The 23,388-nt window shown below is 44.8% G+C and overlaps 1 long non-coding RNA gene across 1 annotated transcript in view; it reads right to left on the reverse strand.

The window, feature by feature from the left end:
• LOC138755062 (uncharacterized) overlaps positions 1 to 23,151 on the reverse strand; it is a 62,448-nt gene extending 39,297 nt beyond the window's left edge. Inside the window, exons 1-2 of the long non-coding RNA XR_011352012.1 lie at positions 23,030 to 23,151; positions 12,285 to 12,460 (exon numbers count right to left, since the gene is read on the reverse strand). This is a non-coding gene — a long non-coding RNA (uncharacterized lncRNA). The remainder of the gene's footprint in view (positions 1 to 12,284; positions 12,461 to 23,029) is intronic.
• Positions 23,152 to 23,388: the final 237 nt, after the last annotated feature.

A 23,388-nucleotide genomic window follows, 5' to 3' on the forward strand; every position in this document is an offset into this window, starting at 1 on the left:
AGCCGCACTGTGATTCTGGGAGAACATTTTCGGCGACACTAGGTATTATTCTATTTAGGAGAATCCTAGCGAAGATTTTGCTTGCAATGGAGAGCAGCGTGATTCCCCTGTAGTTTGAGCAGTCTGATTTCTCGCCTTTGTTTTTGTACAGGGTGATGATGATGGCATCACGAAGGTCCTGAGGCAGCTTTCCTTGGTCCCAGCAGAGCTTGAAAAAACTCATGCAGTTTGCCATGCAGAGTTTTGCCGCCAGCCTTCCTGACCTCTGGGGGGGATTCCATCCATACCTGCTGCTTTGCCACTTTTCAGTTGTTCAATTGCCTTGTATGTCTCTTCCCGGGTGAGGACCTCATCCAGCTCTAGCCTTAGGGGCTGTTGAGGGAGCTGGAGCAGGGCGGATTCTTGGACTGAGCGGTTGGCACTGAAAAGAGATTGGAAGTGATGACCATCGGTTGAGGATGGAGATCTTGTTGATGAGGAGGACTTTGCTGCCTGAGCTGCGCAGCGGGCTTTGAACTTGGGGTGAGGGGCCGTACACAGCCTTTAGAGCCTCGTAAAAACCCCTGAAGTCACCAATGTCCGCGCTGAGCTGGGTTCGTTTGGCGAGGCTAGTCCACCACTCATTTTGGATCTCCCGGAGTTTGCGCTGAAAATAGCTGCATGCACGATGGAAGGCTTGTTTCTTCTCTGGCCAGGACGGCTTTGTAAGGTGAGCCTGGTGGGCAGCTCGTTTCTTTGCCAGCAGCTCCTGGATTTCCTGGTTGTTTTTATCGAACCAGTCCTTGTTTCTCCTGGAGGAGAAGCCCAGTACCTCTTCAATGGATTGCAGTATGGTGGTCTTCAGCTGATCCCAGACGGTTTCAGGGGACGAGTCCGTGAGGTGGATTGCATTCTCGAGCTTTGCTTTGAGGTTTGCCTGGAAGTTTCCTCTCACTTCGTCTGACTGCAGGTTTCCAACATTGAACCTCTTTCTGGGGGCTTTACTGTTCCTGGACTTTGGCTTGAAGTGAAGGTTGAGCTTGCAGTGAACCAGCCGGTGGTCAGTGTGGCGTTCCGCGCTGGGCATGACCCTGGTGTGGAGCACATCTCGTTTGTCTCTTTCTCGCACCAGGACATAGTCCAGGAGGTGCCAGTGTTTGTATCGGGGTTGCATCCAGGTATTCTTCAGGCTGTCCCTCTGCTGAAAAAGGGTGTTGGTAATGACAAGCTGCTGTTCTGCGCAGAGCTCCAACAGGAGGCGCCCATTGTCGTTGCACTTGCCGACACCATGTTTGCCCAGGATTCCTGGCCAGGTTTCTGAGTCTTTGCCGACACGAGCGTTGAAGTTGCCAAGGATGACAACCTTGTCGGCTGTAGGGGTGCGTTGAATGAGGTTGCGCAGATCAATGTAGAACTTGTCCTTTTCTGCTTGATCCGCCTGGAGGGTTGGAGCATAGACGCTGATGAGGGTGATGCGACACTTGTTTTGAAAGGGGAGTCGCATGGACATGATCTGGTCCGAGTGGCCTGTCGGGAGGTTTTCGTGTTTGGAGGCAATGGAGTTCTTGACCATGAAGCCTACACCAGATAGGCGTCGTTCATCCATAGGCTTGCCAGACCAGTAGAGTGTGTAGCCCACGCCGCGTTCTTGGAGGCTGCCTACATCTGCAAGGCGGACTTCACTGAGAGCGGCTATGTCGATGTCAAGTCTGAGGAGTTCATGTGCAATGAGGGCAGACCGACGTTCAGGTCGGTGGCTGTCAGCCTTGTCTAGCATGGTTCTGATTTTAAAGATTAGTGAGGAATAAAATTGGACCCCTTGTAGATAGCGAGGGTAGGCTGAGTGAGAAGTCAGAGGAAATGGGGGAAATTTTGAATGATTTCTTTGCCTCTGTATTCACTAGGGAAAAAATATTGAACCAGTTGAGGTAAAGAAAAATACTGGGGAGGTCACGAAGCATATAAGGATAACCGAGGAGGTACTGATGGCTGTGTTGTAAAAGATAAAGGTGGATAAATCTCCGGGACCGGACAAAATATTCCGAAGGACACTCAGGGAGGCTTGTGGACAGATAGTGGGGCCATTAACAGAGATATTTAGGATGTCACTGGTCACGGGGGTAGTGCCAAAGGATTGGAGGGTGGCGCAAGTGGTTCCGCTGTTTAAGAAAGGGTCCAAATGTAAACCTGGGAATTATAGGCCCATGTGTCTGATGTCTGTGGTGGGTAAGTTGATGGAAAGTGTTCTGAGGGATGGTATTTACAAATATTTGGAGCTACAGGGATTTATAGGAAGTAATCAGCATGGTTTTGTCAGGGGTAGATCATGCTTGACAAACCTGATTGAATTTTTCGAGGGGGTTACAAAAAATGTTGATGAAGGGAAAGCTGTGGATGTTGTCTATTTAGACTTTAGTGAAGCTTTTGACAAAGTTCCCCACAGGAGGTTAAGAAAAAAGGTGGAGGCATTAGGTATAAATAAGGAGGTAATGCAATGGATTCAGCAATGGTTGGATGGGAGGTGTCAGAGAGTAGTGGTGGAAAATTGTTTGTCCAATTAGAGGCCGGTGACTAGTGGAGTTCCTCAGGGATCGGTCCTGGGTCCACTATTGTTTGTTATATATAATAACGATCTGGAAGTAGGGGTGGAGAATTGGATAATCAAGTTTGCGGATGATACGAAGATTGGTGGTGTTGTGGGCAGTGAGGAAGATTACCGTAGATTAAAAGGTGATTTAGGAAGGCTGGAGGTGTGGGCTGAGAAATGGCTGATGGAATTTAATACAGATAAGTGTGAGGTGTTACATTTTGGAAAGGCAAATCTAAATGGGTCATATGCATTAAATGGTAGGCTATTGAGATGTGCAGAGCAACAGAGGGATTTAGGAGTAATGGTAAATAGTACCCTCAAGGCTGATACTCAGGTAGATGGTGTGGTGAAGAAGGCATTTGGAATGTTGGCCTTCATAAATTGGAGTATTGAATTCAAGAGTAGGGAGGTTATGATGAAATTGTACAAGGCATTGGTGAGGCCAAATTTGGAGTACTGTGTACCGTTTTGGTCACCAAATTATATGAAAGATATAAACAAAATAGAGAGAGTACAGAGAAGGTTCACGAGAATGTTGACAGGATTTCAAGGTTTGAGTTATAGGGAAAGGTTGTGCAGACTGGGGCTTTTTTCTCTGGAGCGTAGAAGATTGAGGGGGGACTTGATAGAGGTGTTCAAGATTTTAAAAGGGACAGACAGAGTAAATGTGGATAGGCTTTTTCAATTAAGAGTGGGGAGATTCAAACTAGAGGGCATGGTTTAAGATTGAAGGGGGAAAATTATAGATGGAACATGAGGGGAAATTTATTTACACAAAGTGTGGTAGGGATGTGGAATGAGCTTCCGGCAGACGTAGTTGAGGCAGGATCATTGGTTACATTTAAGGATAGACTGGATAGTTACATGGAGAGGAGAGGACTGGAGGGGTATGGACTGGGTGCTGGTCAGTGGGACTAGGAGGGTGGGGATTTGTTATGGCATGGACTAGTAGGGCCGAACTGGCCTGTTCTGTGCTTTAAGTGGTTATATGGTTATATGGAGAAGGTTAAATCCTAAAGAGAAAGATTTTTAAATTTATTCATTTGGACATGATTCTTATTCTAGAATAAATTTATTTTTGGTATCAGCACAATTACAAGGCCGGGTATTGAAGGCTGAATATAAGAGTAGGATTTTGTCTGATCATTCTTTGTTATTAATAACATGTACTGGTTCAGAAGAATTGATAATGTTTTTTGTTGGAGATTTAATTCTTTGTTGTTGAAAAATGTTGAATTTTATAATTTTAAAAGGGATCAAATACAGCTTTTTTTTGAAAATAAATAGGGATTCAGTTGATAGTAAATTTGTTTTATGAGATGCTTTAAAAGCTTATTTGAGGGGACAAATTATTGGTTATACTGCTAAAATTAAAAACAACATGTCGCTGAAATAAGTAAATTGGAGAAAGAGATAGAGATTTTAGAAAAGGATTTACAGCAAAATTCTACTGAGATTCAGGAAAAAATGTTTAGTTAATATGAAGAAAACTGAGGTCCTCCATCAGCCAGCTCCCCACCATGACTACCAGCCCCCCCACATCCCCATCGGGCACACAGAACTCAAAACAGTCAACCAGTTTACCTATCTCGGCTGTACCATTTCATCTGATGCAAGGATCGACAAAGAGATAGACAACAGACTCGCCAAGGCAAATAGCGCCTTTGGAAGACTACACAAAAGAGTCTGGAAAAACAACAACCTGGAGAAACACACAAAGATCCGCGTGTACATAGCCGTTGTCATATCCACGCTACTCTTCGGTTCTGAATCATGGGTCCTCAACTGGCATCACCTGCAGCTCCAAGAAAGCTTCCATCAGCACTGTCTCCGCTCCATCCTCAACATTCATTGGAATGACTTCATCACCAACATCGAAGTACTCGAGCTGGCAGAGTCCACAAGCATCGAATCCATGCTGCTGAAGACCCAACTGCGCTGGGTGGGTCACATCTCCAGAATGGAGGACCATCGCCTTCCCAAGATCGTGTTATATGGTGAGCTCTCCACTGGCCACTGAGACAGAGGTGCACCAAAGAAGAGGTACAAGGACTGCCTAAAGAAATCTCTTGGTGTCTGCCACATTGACCACCGCCAGTGGGCTGATATCACCTTCAACCGTTGGTCTTGGCGCCTCACAGTTCAGTGGGCAGCAACCTCCTTTGAAGAAGACCTCAGAGCCTACCTCACTGACAAAAGACAAAGGAGGAAAAACCCAACACCCAACCCCAACCAACCAATTTTCCCTTGCAACTGCTGCAACCGTGCTTGCCTGTCCCGCATCGGACTTGTCAGTCACCAACGAGCCTCCAGCAGATGTGGGCATACCTCTCCATAAATCTTCCTCCTTGAAGCCAAGCCAAAGAAGAAAGAAAGAAAGATGATATAATTCATTACAAACATAAATTTGAAAAATTATTACAGAAAACCAGAATTATGAATTGGGGGAAAGAGCTCATAAAGTATTAGCTTTGCAGTTAAAAATGGAACAAGCTTCTAGAACAACAAATGCTATTAGGTATGATTCAATTATTACACATAAACCTCAGGAAATCTATGATGTGTTTCAAAAATTTTATGAAAATTGTATACTTCTGAAGTAGTGGAAGATGAGTTAAAATGATTTTTAAAATCTGATTTGGAATTACCCTTTTTGAGTGATAAGGATATTAAGGATTTGGATGCTTCCTTTACTTTGATCTATACCTAATGGGAAGTCTCCAGGGGATGATGGTTTTACTCATGAATTTTATAAAGAATTTCAGGATATATTAATCCCTTTATTGATAAATGTATTGAAGCAGGTGACAGAGGTTCATTTTTTTCTGGATTCTTTTTCTAATGCAATTATTACAGTTATTCTTAAGAAAGATATGGATCCATTAAAAGCAGGGTTTTATAGACCTATTTCTTTATTGAATGTAGATTTTAAAATTGTGGAAAAGTTTTTAGCTAATAGGCTACCTAAATATTTAACAGATTTAATTAATTTAGACCAGATGGGTTTTATTAAAAATCATTGTTCGGCAGATAATTTTGTGAAGTTGATTTCTTTAATTAATGTTTCTCAGGAGGAATTGAACCTACTAATGGTTATTTCGTTGGATGGAGAAAAGGCCTTTTATAGAGTAGAGTGGAACATTTTATTTAAAGATTAGGGAAATTTAAATTTTTCTCCTTTTTTATTGGTTGGATTAAGGCTTTATATATAGAAGCCCTACTGCTATCCATTTTGACAAATGGATAGTTTCTTCAACTTTTATGTTGACTAGATTGAGTAGGCAGGGCTTCCCTTTGTCACCAGCTCTATTTGCATTAGTTATTGAACCTTTGGCTCTGATAATTAGTCAAGATAGTAATAGTGAAGGTATTAAGGTGAAATCTGATGAATTTAAAATAAGCATGTTTGCAGAATATGTTGATATACTTAACAGGACCTCAGAATTGTTTGTGGGGTTTACATGATAGATTGGAATACTGCGGTGAGATATCAGGTTATAAAATTAATTGGGAAAAGAGTGAGATTTTGTCATTATCTGAAATGGATTATTCTTCTTGTAGGTATATTGTGAAATTTAAATGATCAGATCAGATTAAGTATTTAGGTGTTAAGGTAGATTGTACTTATAGACATTTATATTAATTAAATTATTTGCTTTTATTGTCTAAAATTAAATATGATTTGAATGATTTACCAATTTCATTAATAGGATGAATTAATTGTATCAAAATGAATATTTTTTCTCAAATTCAGTATTTTTTTCAGTCTATTCCTTTTAAGATTCCTCAAAAATGTTTAAAGATTTAAATATTTTGGTGAGGAATTTTTTATGGAAGGATGAAATGGCAAGGGTGTCATTACAGAAATTAACATGGAAATATGAATTAGGAGGTTTGCAACTTCCTAATTTTCAAAATTATTATGAAGTAGTACAATTGAAATTTATTAATAGGATATTTAAAATAGATAAACCTTTGATATGGGTTAATATTGGATTATCTCACATTGGTGATAAGAGGATGAATCAGTTAATTTATAGATGGAATCCTCAATTATTAATTATAATTTTCCTATTTTGAAACACTTAATGGATTTATGGTATAAAAAAATGAAGCCATAAGTACTCAAGGTAAAATATCAGGTAAAAAAAAAAGATTTTTCCCCTTTACACAATAATCAACTTTTGAAATTATGGGATCGAAAGGGTATTAAATTGGTAGGAGATTGTTATGAAGCAGGATATTTTATTTCTTTTCAAAGAATGAAAGAGAAATATGATATATCTTCAAATACTCTTTTTTTCTTATTATCAAATTGAAGCTTTATTGTTGGATATTCTTGGACGTACATTACTGTTACCTAGATGGTCTAAGTTTGACATTTTACTTACTGAGAAGGGATTTATATATGAGATGTATGCTTTATTACAGAATACAATGCATAAGTCGGATATTCATAAATCTAGATTAAAATGGGAAAAGATTCAGCTATATGTATTTCTCAAGATGATTGGATGAACATGTAGGGATATATAACTAAAATTGTAAATGTAAGGTATCGATTGGTTCGTTGTAATTTTATTCATCAATTATATTTAACTCTGGGAAAAAAATTGGTTAGGTGAGACAGTAAAACACTCTTGGAATAAACAAGGAATTTCTCGAAGTTATTTTGAAAGTGAAATTTCTATTAGATCCTGTGGTATTTTTGAGGGGTAATATTAAGAGGATTAGTTTAGAATTGAAATTAAAAATATTTCAAATCATTTTTTGATATTGGCTTTAGCTGTGGTCAAAATATTTGGTAATTAGTTGGAAAAATGAGACTGATTTGACTATCCAGAGATGGTATATGGAGATGAGATCTTGTATTCCATTGGAAAAGATAACATAAAATTTATGTGATAATTATTCTTTTTTTATCATAAAACTTGGGTTATATGGAGCTGAATTATTAGATCTCCTCGCCGCACAGTAGTGATGTTGCTCCAAACGGTAATTAACTGATGAATTTTGATGTCATGTGATCTCCTCTTTTTTTTCTTTTTGGGGTAGATTAGAGGGGGGGTGGGTTGGGGTGGGTGCGTTAGGGAAGGGGTGGGGGGTTGTAGGGGATTAGAGGGGGATGGGTAGTGGGTGGGTGGGTTGAGGACAAAGGGTGGGGGTTTGTGGGGATTAGAGGGGGTTGGGTTGGGGTAGCTGGGTCATGGAAGGGGGTGGGGGGTTCTAGGGGATTAGAGGGGGTGGGTTGGGGTGTGTGGGTTAGGGAAAGGGGGTGGGGGTTTGTAGGGGATTATTTTTAAAATGTCTTGTGTATTTTGTGTCTTTTCTAAGTTTTATTCATTAATTATATGTTTAACATGTGCATCAATTCAACAAATAAAATTTCCAAGAAGTGTCGAAAATCAGGCAGACACGAATATAAAAGTGGCGGGGAGGGGGAAAGGGAGGAGGACAGGCTGACAGGGCAAGTGGGAGGGTGGATGAGAAATAAGCTGAGAGTGATGGGGAGAGGACCATTCTGACAGTAGAAGGAAGGGAAAGGGAGTTGGAGGTGACAGATGGGTGGGGAAAGAGTGTTCATGAAAATCGCAGAATTTGATATTGATGCCTTCTGGTGGGAGACTGCAGAAATAGTCTATAAGGGGCTGTTCCCCTTTTGCGACCTCGGCAGCCGAGATGGACTACAAGGGCTGTTCCCCTATTGTGACCTCAGCAGCCAAGATGGACTACAAGGGCTGTTCCCCTATTGTGACCTCAGCAGCCAAGATGGACTACAAGGGCTGTTCCCCTATTGTGACCTCAGCAGCTGAGATGGCTACAAGGGTGGTTCCCCTATTGTGACCTCAGCAGCTGAGATGGACTACAAGGGCTGTTCCCCTATTGTGACCTCAGCAGCTGAGATGGACTACAAGGGCTGTTCCCCTATTGTGACCTCAGCAGCCAAGATGGACTCTAAGGGCGGTTCCCCTATTGTGACCTCAACAGCCAAGATGGTCTATAAGGGGCTATTCTCCTATTGCCTCCTCAGCATCTGCAAATTTTCTTGTTTTCCAACAAATAGAACTGCTTCTTTATCTTGACAAGGGGAAGATGCTGGACTCAGGACCTGTCTCTTCTCCCCATGACTTCGTGGGTTTCCTCCGGGGGGATGCAGAGTGAGTTATTTTTAGTGTAGTGTGGTATTTGTCACATTGGCAAATTGTTGATACTGAAGGAGTTTAGATGAATCTTTACACATGATTACACTCCTTGAAGATTGTGGGGATTTCTGGAGATCGGAGTTTCGGAAGCTCCGAGACACTTGTGTCCAGGTATACAGTAAAGCCCCTGGTATCCAATACCTGTGGGGATTGGTTGATGCTGGATAAGTGTAACAATGACTATCTGCTGCCTTATGATCTGATCACCAGACAAGTGTAATATATGGATTTTTTTGCCGGTTGCTTGAGGCTGCTGGTTGCCTAAATTAAAAAAAAATTTATATTTTCACACACTTGTACAGTCACATACAGCATTCTGCCAACAATGGTAGTTCATGTTCCTTTTCTTTATGACTATATATACAAGCCGGTGTCTCTCCAACCCCCCTCCCCCCACATGTAGAACAAGATAATTCACTCATACCACAACAACAATCATTAGCATTAGGAAAATAAATAATAAATAAAGGGCAGGGACTGTCGCAGCTCAATGGGCTGGTGCTCAATCTTGACGTTCCTTGTTTGGGACCAGTGCAGGGGAGAGGATGAGGCAGCAGGGAATGGGGAAAGCAATTGCTGGTTACCTCAATTCCAGATACCGAGGGTTGTAGTGCACTGAACAATGGAGGAGTCAGTCAGACGGAAAGACTGAAGTTGCTTAAAACAAGCAAGAAGATTATGAAAAGAGGCACTATTTTCACTCCCAGGAGGTTGGTTTCTCAAAGGACACATAATTGGACAGAGGATCAGTCCAAGATGAGAAACTAGATTTTGATTATTTTATCTGTGAGACAAGGAAAATGGAAACAGATTCAATGGTAACATTTAAAGGAAGGAATGAGTCGGGAAAGGGAGTTCAAAGAACCAGAACAGAGTCAATTGGCCGAATGGCATGCCACAGCACTCTATGACTTTATGCGGGAAATGTAAGGATCCCCAGCAAAACTTCTCACTCCATTTTAACAGAGCAGACGTGCTTATTGTTCATCGAAAGAGAAGCATTTGGCCCTCGTTTATTGCTCTCTTTACAGAGCTGCATTTTCTTTGGTACCACACTGGAGTGATTATGCCAGCCTAGATTACGCTGCCTTGTGGCTCAGAAGCCACAGGTTGGTGACCCTGGTTGGGTGGGGGGGGGGGGGGGGGTAAGTGCGATATTAACTGGGCTGAGCTGACAATGGTGGCTGGAGAGATGCATCTGTTGGGAGGAAGTTGATTTGCTGCCTTCTTATCTCGGGAGCGGTGAATGGTATCAGGGATTGAAAAAGAGAAGAAAAAAACTTCAAAAATAAAAGGTTATTAAAATATTATGAAAAAAACAATGGATCATGACCAACACATGATTTTTGGTAAGAGATCTTGTTTAATCCTTAACTTAAACGAATAGCTTCATGGGCATAGGAGCTTTTAAATGAAGGTTTATCATCTAGCGCCACAAAGCCAGTCCCTTACATGTTCCAGACATGAGGCCTGTATGTTCCAGACATGAGGCCTTCAGCTCTGTAACTCTTTCCCTGCAGAACATTTCCCAATAGCATAAGTGACCTTACTGGGAAAAATAAAGCCTGTATGTTCCAGACATGAGGCCTTCAGCTCTGTAACTCTTTCCCTGCAGAACATTTCCCAGTAGCACAAGTGACCTTACTGGGAAAAAAAAAGCCTAGTAAGGCCGAATGCTTGATATTTTTTGTACTTCACAGTTCAATTTTGGATCAAATTAATCTGATTTTGTTTTAAATTGTATTGATAGTATTGATTATATTCTCTGAATGTTGCCACACTGATTATTTGTGAATGTAGAATGATCTGTTCATCTTCTGAGTGGCCACACACATGAACTGAAGTCGCATTCTCATCAGGGAAATTGCTTCACAAGGAGCAAAGATGTGGAATTTGCCGACCATCACAATTACTCCACAGCAGACACAATATCACTGGCTCTCCACTCAGCTCTAGATCATCGGGACAACAGGAGCTCATACACCCAGCTACTCTTCATCGGCTGCAGCTCAACCTTGGACGCCATTATTCCTGCAGTGCCAGTGAAGAAGCTCCAAACCCTGGGTCTCTGCACCCCCACCTCTGCAACTGGATCCTCGACTTCCACATCGGAAGACCACAGTCTGTACAAAAGGGGAACAAGGTCTCCTCCTCACTGATTAACACAGGTGCACCTCAAGGATTTATGCTTAGCCCACTGTTCTACTCTCTACACCTACGACTGTGTGGCCAGGCACAATTCAAATGCCATCTAGAAATTTGCTGATGGCACTATGTGGGTGGGAAAAACAGTAGACGGCCAATGAGGAAGCATACAAGAGGAAGATGTATCAGCTCGTTGAGTGGAGTCACACCAACAACCTTGCACTTGACCTTAGAAAAACCATGGAGATGATTGTGGACCAGGACAAAATCAGGAGGACACAAACCAGTCCTTATTCAGGGATCAAGAACTTCAAATCCCTGGGTGAAAACATCTCTGAAGATCTGCCCTGGAGCCTCCATGTCAATGCAATCATGAAGAATGCTCACCAGTGGCTATACATTGTGAAGAGTTTGAAGAGATTTGGTATGTCACCAAAGACTCTCGAAAACTTCTACAGGAGAGCATTCTGGCTGGCTGCATCACTGCCTGGAAAAGAGGTACAAGAATAAACTTCAGATGGTTGTTAACTTTGCCTGCGACATCACAGGCACCAGACTTCACTCCATCGAGGACATCTACATGAGGCAGTGTCTTAAAAAAGCAGCCCCTATCCTCAAAGACCCCACCACCCAGGCCATGTCCTCTTCACTCTGCTACCATCGAGAATAAGGTACAGAGCACTCAACGGCACAGGGAAGGCTGCCATCAGATATATGAACGATTAATTAACTATTTTGTTTTGAACTGGCTATAAACACAGCTCACATATACAGGGGCAGTGCAGTGCATCACACTGATGTAGATCAATGGTTTTCAACCTTTTTCTTTCCACTCACATACCACCTTAAGTAATCCCTAGGCCATAGGTGCGCTGTGATTAGTAAGGGATTGCTTAAGGTGGTATGTAAGTGTAAAGAAAAAGGTTTAAAAATCACTGTTTTAATCGTACCTCATTGACTCATTATGTACATGGTTTCATAACTCCAAAAGAAATGGGCCAATGACAATTTCTCTCAACCAAAATATTTCAGTAACAATTGGGTCTGGAGCAGTGATTCTTCCCACTCACATCCCACCTTAACCAATCCCTTACTAATCACAGAGCACCGATGGCATAGGGAATGCTTAAAGTTGCCTGTGAGTGGAAAGAAAAGGTTAAGAATCACTGGTTTAGTACTTTTTTTAGGAAGGAATATGAGGGTCAGCATAACATCGAAGGATGAAGGGCCTGTATTGTTCCATGTTCCATGGTCTATGTTCTATCCCTATTCACCTGTGGCCTCTTGGCTGTTAGCCTGTGCTCTTCCGCTTCTTCCTTCCTCCCCTCACCATCTAATACAGGGACCTGCCTGCTTTTAGCTGTTACCTTGATGAAGGGCTCAGGCCCAAAATGTTGGTTATATATCCCCTCCTAGGGACGCTGCAGGATCTGCTGAGTTCCTCCAGAACTTTTGTGTGTTTACTCCAATATCTGCTTTCTTTGAGATACTCAAGATCACAATCATTTAATTTTCTCTTGGGTTTCCCATTCCCGAGTTTCCCCTGTGGAAACGATATGAAGAGTTCAGAAGCATTCCATTAGTTGTGCAGGTGTTTGGAGCACCTTGAGATTATTGAAGGTGTGCCTTTTGCAAACCTTGTCCTCCCAGATGGGAGAAAGGCAACGTGGCTTTCAGCTGGCAATCATTGGGAAGCTGAGCACATGAGCAAAATGGAAAATAACACGCTGGATGCAAATTAATTTTGGCCAAGTGGGGAAATATACTAAAAGTATAGATCTCACAGGCATTGTTGCTCATGATAGCAGAACGGTGAGCAGTGATTGGACATGTGAGAGTGAGCAGAGTATCTTCATGAACCGTGTGAGACAGAAATATATATAGATACATTTTTGGGAGATAAATTGGGGAAGGTTTTTTAGAGTAGGTCACGTAGAAACACCTTAAAACAGATCTATTTAAAATAGTGGAGCTCTGCCCCATGATAGACATATCAACTCCAGAAGAATGGATAATTGGCAACAGATGAAAGAGAATGCCAGAGCCGCACACGAGAACTCTGTAGTGACCTGAAATAAAGAAGTTATCATCTGGAGAACCCTGATGGGGATAGTTTAATCAGCAAGAAACTGAAGCAACTGATTAAAAAAGAAACAACAAATCTCTCTCTGAAAACTGGCAAGAACCTTCCTGAGGGGTAACTATTTACCTTTCAAGCACCGAATCCTGATGAACTTTATAAATGTTAAATTCTGTGCACAGTATAAGAATTGCCTGCAACGAGTGAACACGGGAGAATGAGAAGTGAGATTGGACTGTGAACCAAAGAACTGTACTGAAGTTACACACACATTACACACATGTGTGCTTAGAATTAGAAGGGGGTTAAGTTAGGTTAAATAAGCCAATAGAGATAAGTTAGATTCTATTTTCATGTTTAAAGATAATTAAGAGCAACTTTTGTTTAAGTAACCATTCATCCTGCTGGGTTTTGGGGTCCTCTGGACTTGTAACATGTGCAACCATGATTTCAGTGTCCAATTGCCAGTTTTACAGTGGCCATTGCTGTAACAATTACAGTGACCGAACTGTCATCACGACTAGTGTTGTCACAGTCTCTGGAACGGGTGATATAAGCAAGATAGAAAAGAGCTGAAATTAATTAATTTTGATTAAATTTAATGTTCATTGTATTCATAATGACCAACATTTCACTAACCAGAAAGTCAGTGAGCAGGTTTTTTTGAAAATTTAATTTAAATTTAGACATACAACAGAATAACAGACTCTTTCAACCCACAAGACTGGCCTGCCCAATTACATCCAATGTACCTGCACTTCAAATGGTGAGAAGAAACAGGAGGCCCCGGGAAAACCCATGCTGACATGTGGAAAATGTAAAAACTCTTTACAGACAGAGCAGGATTCGAAATCTAGCCCCTGCAGTGAACTGAGATTCATTGGTGATAGTTTGTGCTGATGGCTGGCTCCTTCCCCAGGCTCAACCCCCATCGACTTATATATAACCCAGGTTTCCCACCTAAACCCTGAGCCCTACTGAAGACCCTTGAAAGACCCTACCCTTTGTTATAAGCTAATAAAAGCGTGTGTTCTTCCCCCAGTCGTGAGAGCTTTTATTCGCGCTACAATTTTATTAGCTTATTAACTAGAGGATGGAGGAGCTGCTCAAGCCGAGTTTGCTCCTGATTGACCATCTGTCCCCAGGTGCTGCTGAGGAGTTTGCTTACTGGCTGGACTGCTTCCAGGCCTACCTGAACGCGACCAGGGATGTGTTCAACACTGATGAACTCAAGGGGTTGACCCTCGTATCCAGGGTAGGGACTAAGGTGTACACAGTCATTCGGGACTGTGCAACTTATGATGCTGCCATCGAGGCTTTGAAGGCTCGGTACCTGAAGTCACAAAACAAGGTCCTAGTAAGGCATCGACTCGCTCTACGTTGGCAGCAGCCTGGAGAGACCATCGATGACTATCTGCTTGACCTGTGGACTCTTGCCAAGAAGTGCCTGTATGAAATGGCAGCTCCCTCCCATGCTAGGAAGCATGGTCAGGGCCAGGGCCAATAACACCATTCTCTACCACATAGCCTAGGATAGCCAGTCGTTTACAGCGACCATGACCATGGTCTCTCCCGCACTAGAATGTGCTTCTTCTGTGGTAGAAGCCAGCATCCTCACTCTCGATGCCTAGCTAAGGGCTCTGTCAGCTCCAGCTGTGGTAAGAGGGGACACTGCGTGAGGGTCTACTGCACAAAGGGAACGCAGGGGAAATCCACAGCCTGCACAGCTTCTGCCTCTGACTCCAGCCCCAAGCCATCACTCTCAGCCCCAAACTCACCAGAACCTACTTGCTGCGCTACTCGCCAAAGGAGGGTGGCAATGGGAAAACAGCACGAAAAGACTCGGCAGCCATCTTGCTGCGATTTGAATCCAAATTTAGCCCCATCATTGTCAGGGGGCCATCTTGCTGCACCACAAGGACAACACCATCTTGCCTGCTGGTGCATCAGGAAGGAGGGGGCGGCTCGAGCAGGAGAACTATGGATCTCCAGGATCCTGTCATTGATGCTTCTGGATTAAGATGGACCACATCAACTCAGCAACTCTGTAGTGACTGTCAAGGTAAACGGACACCCAACTAGATGTTTAATTGACATTGGCTGTACTGAATGTTTCATAGATTCTCAGACTCATCGGAAATACAAACTTAAACGGTATCCTTCCAATGACCATTTATTTCCAGAGTCTCATTCACACTTGACTCGTATCCAAGAACATTGTCTTTTGAAGGTGGGGTCTTTTGTAAACTTTGGTTGTATGTGCTGAATGATTTGTGTGCTGCTGGGTTTGAACTTCCTGTGTCACCTTGGGGTATTCTGGTCCCCTCCCTCCCATAATGGTTCAGAATCCAGGGCCATTAAAATTGGAGCCCACATGCAGCTCTCCACACTTAATATTGACCCCCTGTCCCCTTCTCAAACCTGTCTCCAGATTGCAAGCCGATTGCTACGAAAAGCAGGCAGTGCAGTGCTGCTGATCCGGAGTTCATAAAATCAAAGACTCAACACTTGCTCAATGAGAAAATCATTGAACCCAGCACTAGCCCGTGGAGAGTGCAAGTAGTGGTCCAGGCAAATAATTAATCATTCCACACTCCTGGACGCATGCCCCCTTACTCAAATTTCGGACACGGTGAATGATATTGCGCAGTATTGGGTCTATTCGACCATTGACCTGAAAGCTGCCTATCACCAGCTGCCAATCTATTCCCAGGACCATCCCTACCCTACACTGCATTTGAGGCTAACTGTCATCTCTATCAATTCCAGAGGGTTCCTTTTGGTATTACCACTGGGGTTTCCATCTTCCAGAGGCAGATGGACAGGATGGTGGATGAGTACAGGTTGAAGGCTACCTTCCGCTACCTTGATAATGTCATCATCTCTAGCCACACTTTGGAGGATCATAATGCCAACCTTCAGAGCTTTCTCCACACGGCGAAAGCCCTGAACCTCACTTATAACTCCAGCAAGTGTGTGTTCAGGACTAAACGACTGGCTATCCTAGGCTATGTGGTAGAGAATGGTATTATTGGCCCTGACCCTGTTAGGATGCTCCCCCTGTTAGAGCTCCCTATTCCAAGGGACATGAAAGCTGTGAGGAGAGGTTTTACCTCATATTGCACCCAGTGGTTCACCCCCTTTTAAAATCCACTACTTTTCCCCTCTCGGCTAAAGCCCAAACAGTTTTTACCCTTGTCTGAAGCCACAATGCATGCAGTGGACAAGAATGTACCTTTCCAAGTGGAAAGTGATGCATTGAATGTGGCTTTGGCCACTACTTTTAACCAGGCAGACAGGCCAGTTGCATTTTTCTCCTGGACCCTGCAAGGCCACAAGCTCCGGAATCGCTCTGTGGAGAAAGAGGCTCAAGCCATGATAGAGGCCATCAGGCACTGGAGGCACTATCTGTCTGGTAGAAAATTTATGTTTCTCACTGACCAGCATTGTGTCACATTTATATTCAATAACATCAAGAGTTCTTTGGCTTGGCTTCGCGGACGAAGATTTATGGAGGGGGTAAAAGTCCACGTCAGCTGCAGGCTCGTTTGTGGCTGACAAGTCCGATGCGGGACAGGCAGACACGGTTGCAGCGGCTGCAGGGGAAAATTGGTTGGTTGGGGTTGGGTGTTGGGTTTTTCCTCCTTTGCCTTTTGTCAGTGAGGTGGGCTCTGCGGTCTTCTTCAAAGGAGGTTACTGCCCACCAAACTGTGAGGCGCCAAGATGCACGGTTTGAGGCGATATCAGCCCACTGGCGGTGGTCAATGTGGCAGGCACCAAGAGATTTCTTTAGGCAGTCCTTGTACCTTTTCTTTGGTGCACCTCTGTCACGGTGGCCAGTGGAGAGCTCGCCATATAACACGATCTTGGGAAGGCGATGGTCCTCCATTCTGGAGACGTGACCCATCAAGCGCAGCTGGATCTTCAGCAGCGTGGACTCGATGCTGTCGACCTCTGCCATCTCGAGTACTTCGACGTTAGGGATGAAAGCGCTCCAATGGATGTTGAGGATGGAGCGGAGACAACGCTGGTGGAAGCGTTCTAGGAGCCGTAGGTGATGCCGGTAGAGGACCCATGATTCGGAGCCGAACAGGAGTGTGGGTATGACAACGGCTCTGTATACGCTTATCTTTGTGAGGTTTTTCAGTTGGTTGTTTTTCCAGACTCTTTTGTGTAGTCTTCCAAAGGCACTATTTGCCTTGGCGAGTCTGTTGTCTATCTCATTGTCGATCCTTGCATCAGATGAAATGGTGCAGCCGAGATAGGTAAACTGATTGACCGTTTTGAGTTTTGTGTGCCCGATGGAGATGTGGGGGGGCTGGTAGTCATGGTGGGGAGCTGGCTGATGGAGGACCTCAGTTTTCTTCAGGCTGACTTCCAGGCCAAACATTTTGGCAGTTTCCGCAAAGCAGGATGTCAAGCGCTGAAGAGCTGGCTCTGAATGGGCAACTAAAGCGGCATCGTCTGCAAAGAGTAGTTCATGGACAAGTTTCTCTTGTGTCTTGGTGTGAGCTTGCAGGCGCCTCAGATTGAAGAGACTGCCATCCGTGCGGTACCGGATGTAAACAGCGTCTTCATTGTTGGGGTCTTTCATGGCTTGGTTCAGCATCATGCTGAAGAAGATTGAAAAGAGGGTTGGTGTGAGAACACAGCCTTGCTTCACGCCATTGTTAATGGAGAAGGGTTCAGAGAGCTCATTGCTGTATCTGACCCGACCTTGTTGGTTTTCGTGCAGTTGGATAATCATGTTGAGGAACTTTGGGGGACATCCGATGCGCTCTAGTATTTGCCAAAGCCCTTTCAACGCACCCCTACAGCCGACAAGGTTGTCATCCTGGGCGACTTCAATGCTCGTGTCGGCAAAGACTCAGAAACCTGGCCAGGAATCCTGGGCAAGCATGGCGTCGGCAAGTGCAAGGCGCCTCCTGTTGGAGCTCTGCGCAGAACAGCGGCTTGTCATTACAAACACCCTTTTTCAGCAGAGGGACAGCCTTAAGACCACCTGGATGCATCCCCGATCCAAACACTGGCACCTCCTGGACTACATCCTGGTGCGAGAAAGTGACAAATGAGATGTGCTGCACACCAGGGTTATGCCTAGCGCGGAATGCCACACTGACCACCGGCTGGTTCGCTGCAAGCTCAACCTTCACTTCAAGCCAAAGCCCAGGAACAGTAAAGCCCCCAGAAAGTGGTTCAATGTTGGAAACCTGCAGTCAGACGAAGCGAGAGGAGACTTCCAGGCAAACCTCAAAGCAAAGCTTGACGATGCAACCCGCCTCACGGACCTGTCCCCTGAAACCCTCTGGGATCAGTTGAAGACTACCATACTGCAATCCACTGAAGAGGTACTGGGCTTCTCCTCCAGGAAAAACAAGGACTGGTTTGACGAAAACAGCCAGGAAATCCAGGAGCTGCTGGCAAAGAAGCGAGCTGCCCACCAGGCTCACCTTACAAAGCCGTCCTGTCCAGAGAAGAAACAAGCCTTCCGTCGCGCATGCAGCCATCTTCAGCGCAAACTCCGGGAAATCCAAAATGAGTGGTGGACTAGCCTCGCCAAACGAACCCAGCTCAGCGCGGACATTGGCGACTTCAGGGGTTTCTACGAGGCTCTAAAGGCTGTGTACGGCCCTTCACCCCAAGTCCAAAGCCCGCTGCGCAGCTCAGACGGCAAAGTCCTCCTCAGCGACAAGATCTCCATCCTCAACCGATGGTCAGAACACTTCCAATCTCTTTTCAGTGACAACCGCTCAGTCCAAGATTCTGCCCTGCTCCAGCTCCCTCAACAGCCCCTAAGGCTAGAGCTGGATGAGGTCCTCACCCTGGATGAGACATATAAGGCAATCGAACAACTGAAAAGTGGCAAAGCAGCAGGTATGGATGGAATCCTCCCAGAGGTCTGGAAGGCTGGCGGCAAAACTCTGCATGCCAAACTGCATGAGTTTTTCAAGCTTTGTTGGGACCAAGGAAAACTGCCTCAGGATCTTCGTGATGCCACCATCATCACCCTGTACAAAAACAAAGGCGAGAAATCAGACTGCTCAAACTACAGGGGAATCACGTTGCTCTCCATTGCAGGCAAAATCTTCGCTAGGATTCTACTAAATAGAATAATACCTAGTGTCGCCGAGAATATTCTCCCAGAATCACAGTGCGGCTTTCGCGCAAACAGAGGAACTACTGACATGGTCTTTGCCCTCAGACAGCTCCAAGAAAAGTGCAGAGAACAAAACAAAGGACTCTACATCACCTTTGTTGACCTCACCAAAGCCTTTGACACCGTGAACATCAAGAGTAGCAAAAGTAAAAATGACAAGACTGCTAGGTGGAGGATAGAACTCAATTATGTCATTGCCTATTGGACAGGACCCCTTAATGACCATCCAGATGTCTTATCCAGAGGAAGCTGTGCCTCTGCACACACCGGCCAACTGCATTCTCTGCATAATGAGCTCTGCCATCCAGGGATTACCTGTATGGCTCATTTTGTCAAGGCGTGCAATCTTCCCCACTCCATGGAAGACATCAAGGAAATGACCAGGTCTTGCCAGGTCTGCGCGGAGTACAAGCCGCACTTCTACCGCTCGCAAAGGCGCACCTGATCAAGTCATCCAGGTCCTTCGAACGGTTCAGTGTCAATTTTAAGGGATCTCTCCCCTCAACAAACGTGAACACTTTCTTCCTCTCTATCTGTGATGAGTACTCCCACTTCCCATTCATCATTTCATGTCCGGACACCACCACCTCCTTGGTTATCAAGGCTCTAGATTCTATTTTTGCCCTGTTCAGGTATCCTGGCTATATCCATAGAGACCGAGGCTCATCATTTATGAGCGAGGAACTACGTCAGTACCTGCTGGTGAGGGGCATCACATCCAACAGGACTACAAGGAACAACCCCTGGGGTTGGAAAACCACGGTCTGGAAAGCCATCCAATTGTCTCTCAAGTGAAGAGGTCTTCCAGACTAGTGCTGGCAGGATGTCCTACCCATGATGCTCCACTCCATCCGGTCGCTACTCATTACAGCGACCAATCCTCATGAGCTTTTCCTCAAGTTTGAACGGAGATCAGCATCGGGAACCATACTCCCTACCTGGCTCACCAGGTCCGATCCTCCTAAGAAAGCACATGAGGAGAAGCAAAACCGACATCCTGGTGGAGAGGGTGAGACTGCTCCACACCAAACCCAGGTATGCCTGGATGGCAGGGAAGACACCATCTCTATAACGCACCTGGCACCCATCGAAACAAAGAGTCTGTTGTCTCAGGAGGCACATGAGTTCCAGAACCCTTTCTCAGCACCCCCAATCAGGGCCTTAGGAGATTTGGTTCAGAAGAAAGAATCATCCTCCTCCATCATGAAATCAGAGACCCTTCTGGTCACTGTACCTCCCCTACGAAGTGGCCAGGAGACCCAGGGAGCCCAAGGCTGAGGCGCTCTTCCAGGATTTCCTGACCCTTGGATCATCTAAATCTCTAATTGTCTATATTCTGATTTTTTTTTGCTGAATCTGTGTTCTCTGTCTTCATCCACAGACCCTAATTCTACAGGAAGGGGTGAATACAGTGAACTGGGATTCACTGGTGATGGGTTGTGCTGATGGATGGCCCCAGGCTCCACTCTCAACTACCCATATATAACCCAAGTTTCCTGCCTACTGAAGACCCTTGTAAGTCTCTACTGTTTTTTATGCTAATAAAAGTGTGTGTTCTCCCTCCAGTTGTGAGAGTTTTTATTCAAGCTACAGCCTCGATCGCTGGCACAGAAACAATGATGATAACTGCTATGCTAATGTTGACACCGAATTTCAGTGAGTAGAATTTCAGAGCAGAATTTCAGTAAATTTCAACGACTAGAATCTAGGTGACCAGAATCCCACTGAGCAGAAACTCAGTGTATCTCAGTGAGAAGAATCTCAATGAATCTCAGTGACAAGAATTTCAGTGGGCATAAGTTCAGTGAATCTCAGTGAGCAGAATAAAACCATAGAATGCTACAGCACAGAAAACTGGCTATTTGGCCCCTCTAGTCTGTGCCAACCACAATATTCCAAATTTGGCCTCACACCTGCCCAAGAACATTTTAAATATTTTTGCCAGGGCTCCTGAAATTTCTACACTATCCTCCCTCAAGGTCCGAGGGAAAATCATATCCGGCCCAAGTAATTTATCTACCTTTGTTTGCTGTAAGGCAGCAAACACCTCCTCCTGAATTTCCATCTGTTCCACGGCTCTTCTGTTTGTTTCCCTTCCTTCCTTGTACACCGTGCTAGTTTCCTGACTAAATACTGATGCAAAAAAACTGTTTTGTGAGGCTCCATACATAGATGACCTCTCTGATCCTCTAGGGGACCAATTTTGTCCCTTACTATCTTTTTACTCTTAATATACTTGTAGAAACCCTTTGGGTTTACCTTCACATTATCTGCCAGAGCAACCTTATGTCTTTGTTTTGCCTGAATTATCCTTGCGGGTCCTCCTCACCATTTCTACCTCTATCCTTGGTCCCCACAACACCTGGGTGATCACCTGAGAATGCTGTGAACTCGATTTGAGATATCCCAGACCCTGGCACCAGGGAGACAACGTTCCATCTGGGATTCCTATTCTCCTCCACTCAACCTCTCATCTACCTTTCTAACTATTGACTCCCTATCACTACAGCTTGCCTCTTTTTCCCCTGTCCCTTCTTAGCCACAGCACCAGATTGCATGCCAGAGACCTGATTGTCATGACTTGTACCTGGTAGGTCATCCCCCTCAACAGTATCCAAAATGGTAAACTTGTATTACAGGGGGACTCTCATGGGGTGGGGGGAGAGGCTCTACCTGTATGCTCCCTCTTGTAACGGTAATCCACCTACCTTCTACCTGTATCCTAGGTGTAATAGTGTCCCGGTAGCTCCTTTCTATCACACCCACTACCTCCCGAATGCTCTGGAGTTTAGTGACCATCTGCTCCAAAGCCTCACCAGCAGCATCAGCTGAATGTACTTCTCGCATTCAGAATCTCATTGAGCAGAATCTCAGTGATTAGCATCTCACTGAGCAGAATCTGTGAATCTCAGAGATTAGCATCTCACTGAGCACAATCTCAATGAAGTGAATCTCAGAGCAGAATCTCAGTGAGTTGAATCTCAGTGAATCTCAAAGAGTGGAATCTCAGTGAATCTCAGAGCAGAATCTCAGTGAGTTGAATCTCAGTGAATCTCAGTGAGCAGAATTTCAGTGAGTTGAATCTCAGTGAGCAGAATCTTAGCAGAATCTCAGTGAGAGGAATCTCAGTGAGCAGAATCTCAGTGAGGGGAATCTCAGTGCAGAATCTCAGTGAGCGGAATTTCAGTGAGTTGAATCTCAGTGAGTTAAATCTTAGAGTTGAATCTCAGTGAGTTGAATCTCAGTGAGCAGAATCTCAGTGAGCAGAATCTCAGTGAATTTCAGTGAGGGGAATCTCAGTGAATCTCAGAGCAGAATCTCAGTGAGCGGAATCTCAGTGAGCGGACTCTCAGTGAGCGGACTCTCAGTGAGCGGACTCTCAGTGAGCGGACTCTCAGTGAGCGGACTCTCAGTGAGCGGACTCTCAGTGAGCGGACTCTCAGTGAGCGGACTCTCAGTGAGCGGACTCTCAGTGAGCGGACTCTCAGTGAGCGGACTCTCAGTGAGCGGACTCTCAGTGAGCGGACTCTCAGTGAGCGGACTCTCAGTGAGCGGACTCTCAGTGAGCGGACTCTCAGTGAGCGGACTCTCAGTGAGCGGACTCTCAGTGAGCGGACTCTCAGTGAGCGGACTCTCAGTGAGCGGACTCTCAGTGAGCGGACTCTCAGTGAGCGGACTCTCAGTGAGCGGACTCTCAGTGAGCGGACTCTCAGTGAGCGGACTCTCAGTGAGCGGACTCTCAGTGAGCGGACTCTCAGTGAGCGGACTCTCAGTGAGCGGACTCTCAGTGAGCGGACTCTCAGTGAGCGGACTCTCAGTGAATCTCAGAGCAGAATCGCAGTGAGCAGAATGTCAGTGAGCTGAATCTCAGTTACCTGAATCTTATTGGGCAGAATCTCAGTAAATCTCAGTGAGCAGGATCTCAGTGAGGAGGAGTGTCTGTGCCATTCTCCAGATGAACATGATGGACACTGAGCTTTATTGCCTTGATGGCTGATGTCATGGTGATCATTGTTTTGGTGAGCAGTAACATCACAATCTCAGTGACCAGAGTATTTCAGCACAATGAACCCTAGTTACAGCAAAGTGCAGCGATGACGGTATCACAGTGACCAGAATATCAAAATGAGTGTACATTAGTGGCCACTGACCTTTACAATCAATGTCATATTGACAGTGTGATACCAGACCCTGAGTGACCAGTGCCACAGGAATCAGAATATTACTGTGACTG

Source organism: Narcine bancroftii, chromosome 2, assembly GCF_036971445.1.
Source record: "Narcine bancroftii isolate sNarBan1 chromosome 2, sNarBan1.hap1, whole genome shotgun sequence".
Classification (NCBI taxonomy): Eukaryota; Metazoa; Chordata; class Chondrichthyes; order Torpediniformes; family Narcinidae; genus Narcine; species Narcine bancroftii.